The following is an 8,396-nucleotide window of genomic DNA, read 5'->3' on the forward strand; positions in this document are numbered from 1 at the left end:
GAGTCCTCAGCCATTGCACCTCTCCATGACCCCATCACTGTCTCCATCTCTGGTGTTGCTGCTTCTCTGGATAAGGTCCTGCATTCTGCTTGTGCTCTTCTCCCTTGATGGTCTTAGGGTCCTCTGTTTCTGGACTGTAAGATGAACCACTCCCCTGTTTTTGTTACCTTTACAATTGTGTCAGTTGTAATAAGTCATGATAACAATTATTCACTATTGAATCATACAACTCTTATCCCCATCTCTTTTCACCAGACCCATCTAAACAAGATGAAAACTGTTCACTGGGGACTCTTTCTTTCCCCCCATACTCTTAAACTAAACTCCCTCTTGAAACCTATTAAGCCAGTCACTTCATGCCTTTATTGCCCCTCATTTTAGGTAGCCAATGTCTAAATTGCCCATCCCTGTGTACAGAGGGGATGGCATTGATATTTGATGTGAAGACTCCTTCCCTCTCTGATGGTATTTAGAGTTACTATCTCCATGAGTATAGGTCAGGTTCATCAAACTGTAGCAATTTACCCTTGTTTCCTTTATTAAAAAATTTTTGTTGTTGTTGTTGTTGTTGTAATCTTTCTCTAGTCGAGTTCTGATTATCAAGCCATTGAGGCTAGGTCAAATGGGTACTGCCTGCAAGTTTGGGTGTTCTTGTGCATCTCCTCTCACTTCATAACAGCTTCACTCTCAGCTCTAGCCCTCTGTGACTATGTCCTTGTCCATGGGTTCAAGTGTCCTTGGGTCTCACCACACTTTGGACCAACCAACACTTCCTCTTCTCTCTTCATCTCCAGGTCAACAGGAGTCAATGGACTGTAGTTGAACTCAGCCCATTTCTTCATTGCTGCCTTTCCCCCTCGTCCACTCACCAGTAGAACAATGTGGTCACCAGAAAGCTTACATGCCTGTTCGTGTGTTCCGTTTGAGTTTCAGTCTTAGAGGGGAGTTTGTCCTGAAGGAACTTGATTGCTTGCCTTGATGGCTTCCTTTTCCTGTCTTTTTTAATGATCTTTTGCTTTCTTCATGGATGATGTTCTTGGTGTCATCCCAAAATTCTGGGTTTTGGTCATAATGCACCAAATCTCTTCTTGAGATAGTCTCTAAAATCAGATGGAACATATTCAAGATCATATTTTGACCCTTCTGGTATTTAAAATACCACTGGCATACTTTTCATCAAAACAGCAACACACATTGACAACCTGACACATGCAACCGACATGACAGGTGAGTGGTGGTCTAGAAGGCTAGAAGTCTGCACTCAGGATGTCAGCTCTAGGGGAAGGCTTTACCTTTCTATTGGCTCTGGAGAAAGGGCCTTGTCTTTTCAGCTTCTAGTCCTGGGCTTTTTGGTCATCTTCATGTGGTCTGGCATGTATTTTCCCTCATCTCCATTCATTTGCATGCTTGTTTAATCTCATGTATATGTCAAAAGAGACTGACTTAAGACCTACCCTGTATTATAACTATTTCATTAATACAACCAAGAAAACCCATTCCCAAATGGATTATAACTACAGATATAGAGGTTAGAACTAATATAACATGTGTGTGTGTGTGGTTGTTAAGTGCCATGTCAGTTCCAGCTTGTAGCAACACTGTATAGGGTTTCCAAGACTGAAAATCTTTGAAGGAGCAGAAAGCCTCGTTTTTCTCTTGGGCTTGGACTGCTGACCTTGTGATTTGAAGTCCAGTGCTTATCCTGTAAGCCACTACGTTCCATACATATTTATACACACACACATACATATGTGTGTGTGTGTAGCTATATATATTTGTTGTTAAGTGCTGTGGAGTTTGTTCCGACCTATAGGGACCCTGTATAGGGTTTCCAAGGCTGTAAATCTTTACGACACATATTGTTGCTATTGTGTGCTGTTGAGCTGGTTCCAACTCGTAGTGACCCTGTAAATCTTTACAGGAAGAGAAAGCTTCATTGTTTTCTAACTGCCAACCTTGTGGTTAGCAGTCCATTTCTTATCCTAAAGTACCACCAGTGCTTATATATATAACAATAATTATTTTGCCCAATACCACAATACAATTTAACAGAATTAAGAAAAATACTCAGTCACAAATAAAATCCACCAAATGAAATTATTTTCACTTTTCTGGATTTTTTTCATCTCTTGGCCTATGAGCAGAGAACGTTTTCTTATACTTGCAATTTTAAAACAGATACATTTGCATACTGCATTTTTCCCTTTTAACTTTTTGGCATATGTATTTTTCCATGTAAGCACACTACCACTTTCCAATTTTTTTTTGTTAGAGAGGTATTGCATAATTTACTTACTCATTCCCTTGTTGGATTTTTTTCATTGTTTTAAATTTTTGACAATTATAAATAATATATAAGTGTGTGCTTTTAGGTTTGTATTTCTTCTGGAATATTTCCTTGGGAAAAAGTCTAGTTTTATTGCCAAAAGAAGATATGGACGTGTTTATGATTCTTCATATGCATCACTAAAGTTTTGGCCATAAATTTTAGGACCCACTTATGTTTGTAAGGAGGAGTTCTGGTGTGGCCCTATGAGTTAATGTGCTAGACTGCAAAGTCTGATTGAAACATAAGGTCACTGGTTCAAATTCACCAGATGCTCCTTAGAAACCTTATACAAGGGCACTATGGTTTGAAACTGACTCGATGGCACTTGGCAATAACAACAACAAAAATTTGTAAGGGGAGTGTGGTGGTTTCATAGGATAAGCACTGGACTGCAAACTATAAGGTTTGAGCCAGCCAGCTACTCTGCAGGAGAAAGATGAGGCTTTCTGCTTCCTCAAAGATTTTTTTTTAAAAAAAGCCTTGGAAACCCTATACAGGGTCACTATGAGTTGAAACTGACCTGTCGGCACTTAACAACAATATATTTTAACAATACAACCACGAGTTCTGCAACTTTTCCTGCCTTGTGTATGATCATTTTTAAATCTTTCTAATTTAATAGGTATAAAATGGTTCTTCAGTATTGTTTTAATTTGCATTTCTTTGATTATTAATGAACTTAAGCATTTTCATATGTTTTTATTATTTGTAGTTGCATGCATTGTCTCTCTAGCGTTTGCCCTCCCCCTTTTTCCTGTTAGGATCTTTATTTTTCACAGATTATGAACTCTTTACAGAATAGAGATATTCACCCTCTACGTTATTCTTCTGCTGTAAATATCCCTCTTCCAACAGCTATCTTTTCTTATAATTTGGATTGGTCACATAGGGTTGATTATTGGCACTATGGTTTAAGGCGCTGAACTACAAGGTCAGTTTGAATCAAAAGGTTGGCATTTCAAACTCACCAGTCACTCTTTGGAAACCCTGTACAGGGTTGCTATGGGTCGGAATCGACTCAACAGCGTTTAACAACAGCCACCTCGTTAGTGGTTCCATAGTAAAATTTTTGCCTTCCTTCCATGTGACATATATCGGTTAAATTCCCAGCCAATGCACCTAAATCACAGCCACCACTGGTCTGACAGTGGAGGCTGGAGTGTTGCTATGATGCTGAACAGGCTTCAGTGCAGCTGTCAAGCTAAGACAGACTACGAAGAAAGACTTGGTGATCTATTCCCCAAATCAGTCAATGAAACCCCTATGGATCACAGAGGTTTGATCAGCAAGCAGTCCTGGGGTGGGGATGGCTCAGGACCACGCAGTGTTTTGCTCTGTTGTGCATGGATTGCCATGAGTTGGGGTCTGACTCAAAGGCAGCTAACAACAACCAGCACTTCATATGTAGGATAAGTTCAAGATTAACGAGAGGAGTGGCTGTGGAAGCTAGCTATCTGGTGGAGGGTGGGGTTGCCTACACAGGTGTCACACCACTGTGCCCCCCTAAACATCTGAGGGTAGATCCAAAACCTGGATGTCACTACCTTTGCTAATGGGATTCGTGCTTCCACTGAGCATTTCCAAGAATGAAAATGTGCTCATGCCTGTCCTCAGGAAGCCTCTGAATTCTGGGCCCAGAGGAGGGATGGCAGTGCCCCAGCATTGTGTATATGGTGCTCTGAAATGGACCCATCTGCAGTGTTTCAGGGTAGGCGATACCATGGGAAGGTAGGCACTGAGACAATAACCATCGGCCACACCCAACACTCTTTCCTTAAACTGTGTTTCCCAGCCTTTCCCCCATCATCACACACATAGAAAATCCTATTCGTGTGGCACAGTGAGATACAAGGAACATGTTGCTTAATTCCCAAGGGCAGCCCAGAGCCTGAGGGAAAATATCTCAGCACATCTGTGTCCCATTTACTGCTGCCAGTGAAGATGCAATTGGCTTCACAGCACATTGACTACAGATGCTGGACTTCTCTTCAAGGCCCTTACACGTCTGTCCACTTCCACTCGCTTCAAAGCCCATCCAACTTCTGCCCATTGCCCAGTCCCAAAGCCACTACCATAGCTTCAGGTTTTTGTTACTACAGCACCCTTCTTCCAAGTATCAGAATGTGGTATATAGCAAAATATCCCCAAATTTAATGGCTTAAAACAAGAAGCATTTATATTATGTTTCAGTTTCTGTGCAACAGGAACTCAGGAATGATAGCTTAGTTGGGCAGTTCTAGCTTGGAGGTTGCAGCCACTGCTGATAGGGACAGCCTAGGGGTAAGGAGAAAGGGAGCAGGACAGGAGACCATGGTGAGAAAACAGCACCAGGTGCAGTCAACCACAAAGGAAAAGAACTGTCCGTAATGTACGAACCACCAAGCAGAACCAGCAAATCAAATGACTACAACCAACCACAAAGAGAGAAAACCACTAGCGAGGGACTACCTAAATGAGGGCAGGAGCATTTGGAAACAAGATGACCTTTAAGTCAATTTTGCTTAATTAGCATACTAAACCACACACCCCTTAGGGCCATATCAGATCTGTCTGTGATGTGCCCTGGAGTTGATTACAACTCTGCATAGGGTTTCCAAGGCTGTAAACCTTTACGGGAGCCGAAAGCCTGCATCTGGTAGTTTCAAACTGCTGACTTAGAGGTTAGTAGCTTGATTCTTAACCACTTTGCTATAACAGATCTAGTGAGGACCAAATAAGTACAGAAAGGGTGGCACCCCATTTCCAAGACACTTCCACCCCTTTGTTGTTGCTATTGTTAAGTGCCACTGAGTTGGTTCCAACCCATTGAGACCCATATAGGGTTTCCAAGGAGTGGCTGGTGAGCTTGAACCGCCGCCCCTTTACTAGGAATTAAATTAATATCCCTCCACTTTATTACCATATGATAGAGCAGATACATTAAAAATGCAGAACCAAGACCCCACCTGGGTCTTCTCCACTCTTGCGGAGACAGACCCATTCTCTACTTTGAGAATGTATTTTCCTTTGCCAATAAACTGCTTGTGGTTGAAAGTCAGCTTTTGCAAGGTTCTTGTTTGATCACAGTCAAGTCAAGTGCAACTTGTTCCTAATTTTTTGGGTGCAGAGAGTGAAATGAACTGACAAGTAGAGGACAACAGGGCCACAGTTACCAAAAGGCTTAGCTTCCAAGGTGGCTCATCTCCATAGCAGGAAAGTTGGTGCTGATTGCTGGCAAGAGGGTCTGTTTTCTTTCCACATGGGTCTCTCCACACTATTGCTTATCCTCAGGACAGGGTGGCTGGCCTCCCCCATAGCCAGTGATCAAAAAAGCAAGTGGAAGCTACCCGTCCCACACACTGTCACCTCTGCCATACTTTATTGGTCAAAGAGAGCCATGATTCTAATGCGAAGAGATTACATAAGAGTGTGAATTCTAAGGACGAGGATCATTGGGGTTCATCCCTAAGGCTGACTACAACAATTCAAATAAAAGGGAAACAGCAAGACTGATGACCAACGCAGCTATGGAGCCTTCTTCAAAAAATGGTAACTTAATTCACAATAAAAACTTTTTTTAAAAAAGTGGTAACTTCCTGCCATGCAGATGCAAACAAAGTAGATCTGATGTCTTGAGGGCTGTTGCTGAACGCCCTTGTAGCAATCAGATCCTTCTGAACCTTTTTCTCAACTGATGAAAGAGAAGGCATGAAAGAAATTGATCATCTTAGGTCCCAAATGAACACCAGTGAAACATTTTAACCCAAGAAAGGAGTGACCTGTCTTGACTACCTAGTGTTGTCATAACACAAATACCACAGTGGGTGGCTTTAAGAAACAGAATTTGACTTTTTCACAGTTCTGGAGTCTCTCTCAGTTCACTGCCATCAAGTCGGTTCTGACTCATAGCCACCCTGCAGAGGGTTTCCAAGGCTATAAATCTTGACAGGAGCAGAAAGCCTCATCTTTCTCCTGTGGAGCGGCTGGTGGGTTTGAACTGCTGACTTTGTGGTTCACAGTCCAGTGCTAACCCTACAGTGCCACCAGCACTAGTTCTGGAGTCTAGAAGCCCAAATTCAGGGCATGATTCTAGTGGAGAGTACTTCCTTGTGGAGTTCGGTTTTTAGTGGCTTCTGGAAATCCTTTTAAATGCATTGTTAATGTCCTCTGGCTTCCTCCTTCCCTATGCATGTCTCTGTGTCTGTGTTCATCCTGATCTTTTTGTACCTCAGAAGTGACTGGATTTTGAACCTTTGTATGACCTACTTAACATACAAAGAAAATCTTGTTTTAAAACAGAACTAAATGTACAGGTTATTTCACCTTCATTTTTTATTTTTTATTTTTCTAGTTGCCTTCAAGTCAATTTTGACTCATCACAACCCCATGTGTTTAATGGCTGATTTTTCAGCAGCACGATACCAGAATTTTCTTCTGAAGTACCTCTGGATGACTTCTGACTGCCAACATTTTGGTTACTTGCTTAACCACCTACCTCTTGTTTAGTATCCAAGTGCTTATCCATTTGTGCTAACCAGGTACTCCTAGTTATAGATATTAAATACAAAAGAAAGCAAAAAACAACCAAATCCTTCGTAGGCAAGTTAATTCTGACTGGTTTTCTTGTCTATAACCATGATAGAAACAGATCAACAGGACTTTCTTCTGCAGCACCGTTGGTGGTGTTCAGACCACCAACATTTAGGCTAGTAGTTGAATAGAAGAAACTATTTGCCCCAGCCTCTATTTACAGACTTAAAGGTCAGGATTTCAGTACGTTTTGAGGAAATATAATTCAGTCTATAACATGAAACTTCCCAAAGACCTGGGCATGAACATGCAGAGCTTCAGAAAGTTCCTCTGGCCCAGAAAGCACTGTGGTACATCATTTCCTGCTGCAGTTACATTTTCTGGGTGGGCCCTAGGGAATCTGCCACTTCTTTAATAAGGGAATTTGAAAACCACATGATGGGCGCCAAAGGCTGGGCCAAGGCGACACTAGGCCAAGTGTAGACAGGCCTGGACTGTTCAGCCAAAGATCTAGGTGCCAGTAGCTCCTGCTGCCAAGACAGCACCACTTAACAGCATGAAGCCCAATTATCTAAATAAGCACAGGTTGTAAGGAGCGATTAACTGAAGTTTCAGCATTAAACAATAGCCAAAAAAGTAAAAATTTAAATGGTTGAATATCTTGTTATCACATGTATTGAGGAAGGAGGGTAGCTTGCCAGGCAAAGATGGTGCAAACAACCCCAACCTGGGGGGAAGAGGAGGGGAGGGACCACTTTTTAAAACATCCTGCAAACAGCTCAGAACTCAGTGTCAACAAAGATATGGTCAGACCTGAACCAGACCTCAATAGTCTTGGGCCTCTTCCTGAAAACACACTGTGGTTTCATTCCCTTTCCCCAAGATAAATTCTTTCACTCCCAAAAGTGCAAATGTGTGCCCACAGTAAATCACAGGCTGGTTGCAAGGCCTCCTCGCCAAAGAGGGTTGTAGTCATAAAACGGAGTTTGCATGTGTGCCTGTGTATTTGGTCTCTCTCTGTCAGTATTATAGACTATGCTCAGGATAAATGTCCTTAAAGTTCTAAGAAACGTAATGTTTCTGGGGTACTCTCATGCAATTCTGGCAGGAATGTGAATTGGCACAACCTTTTTTGGATAAAAGTGTAACCATGTGTATCAAAAGTCTCAGTGGTTCAGTAGTCATCTTCTATGTAGGAGATCAAGGCCAGTGTATCTCCTGTGCATTAATGCTGAAGTTAAATTTTGTTGTTAACTTTTATTATTGATTTTCATATTCCAAAGAATCCATGAATGGTACAAGCTTTTCTTGCACTCAGCATGGTTGGAGGTTTAAGTCTACCCAAAGGAACCTCGAAAGAAAGATCTGGCAATCTACTTCTAAAAAACTTAGCCATCGAAAACCCTTTGGAGTGCAGTTCTAGTCTGATGCAATATGGAGTCACCATAAGTTGGGACTGATTTATCAGCAACTAGTTTAACAAGTCCTGGTGTGGCTCTGTGGGTTAATGTGCCAGACTGCAAAGCTGTTTGAACTGCAAGGTTGGCAGTTCAAGCTC

At 41.9% G+C, this 8,396-nt stretch overlaps 1 protein-coding gene across 2 annotated transcripts in view; it reads left to right on the top strand.

The window, feature by feature from the left end:
- EVA1C (eva-1 homolog C (C. elegans)) overlaps positions 1-8,396 on the top strand; it is a 163,549-nt gene that overhangs the window by 116,389 nt on the left and 38,764 nt on the right. The window lies entirely within an intron of this gene.

Source organism: Chrysochloris asiatica, unplaced genomic scaffold (assembly GCF_000296735.1).
Source record: "Chrysochloris asiatica unplaced genomic scaffold, ChrAsi1.0 scaffold00049, whole genome shotgun sequence".
Taxonomy (NCBI): domain Eukaryota; kingdom Metazoa; phylum Chordata; class Mammalia; order Afrosoricida; family Chrysochloridae; genus Chrysochloris; species Chrysochloris asiatica.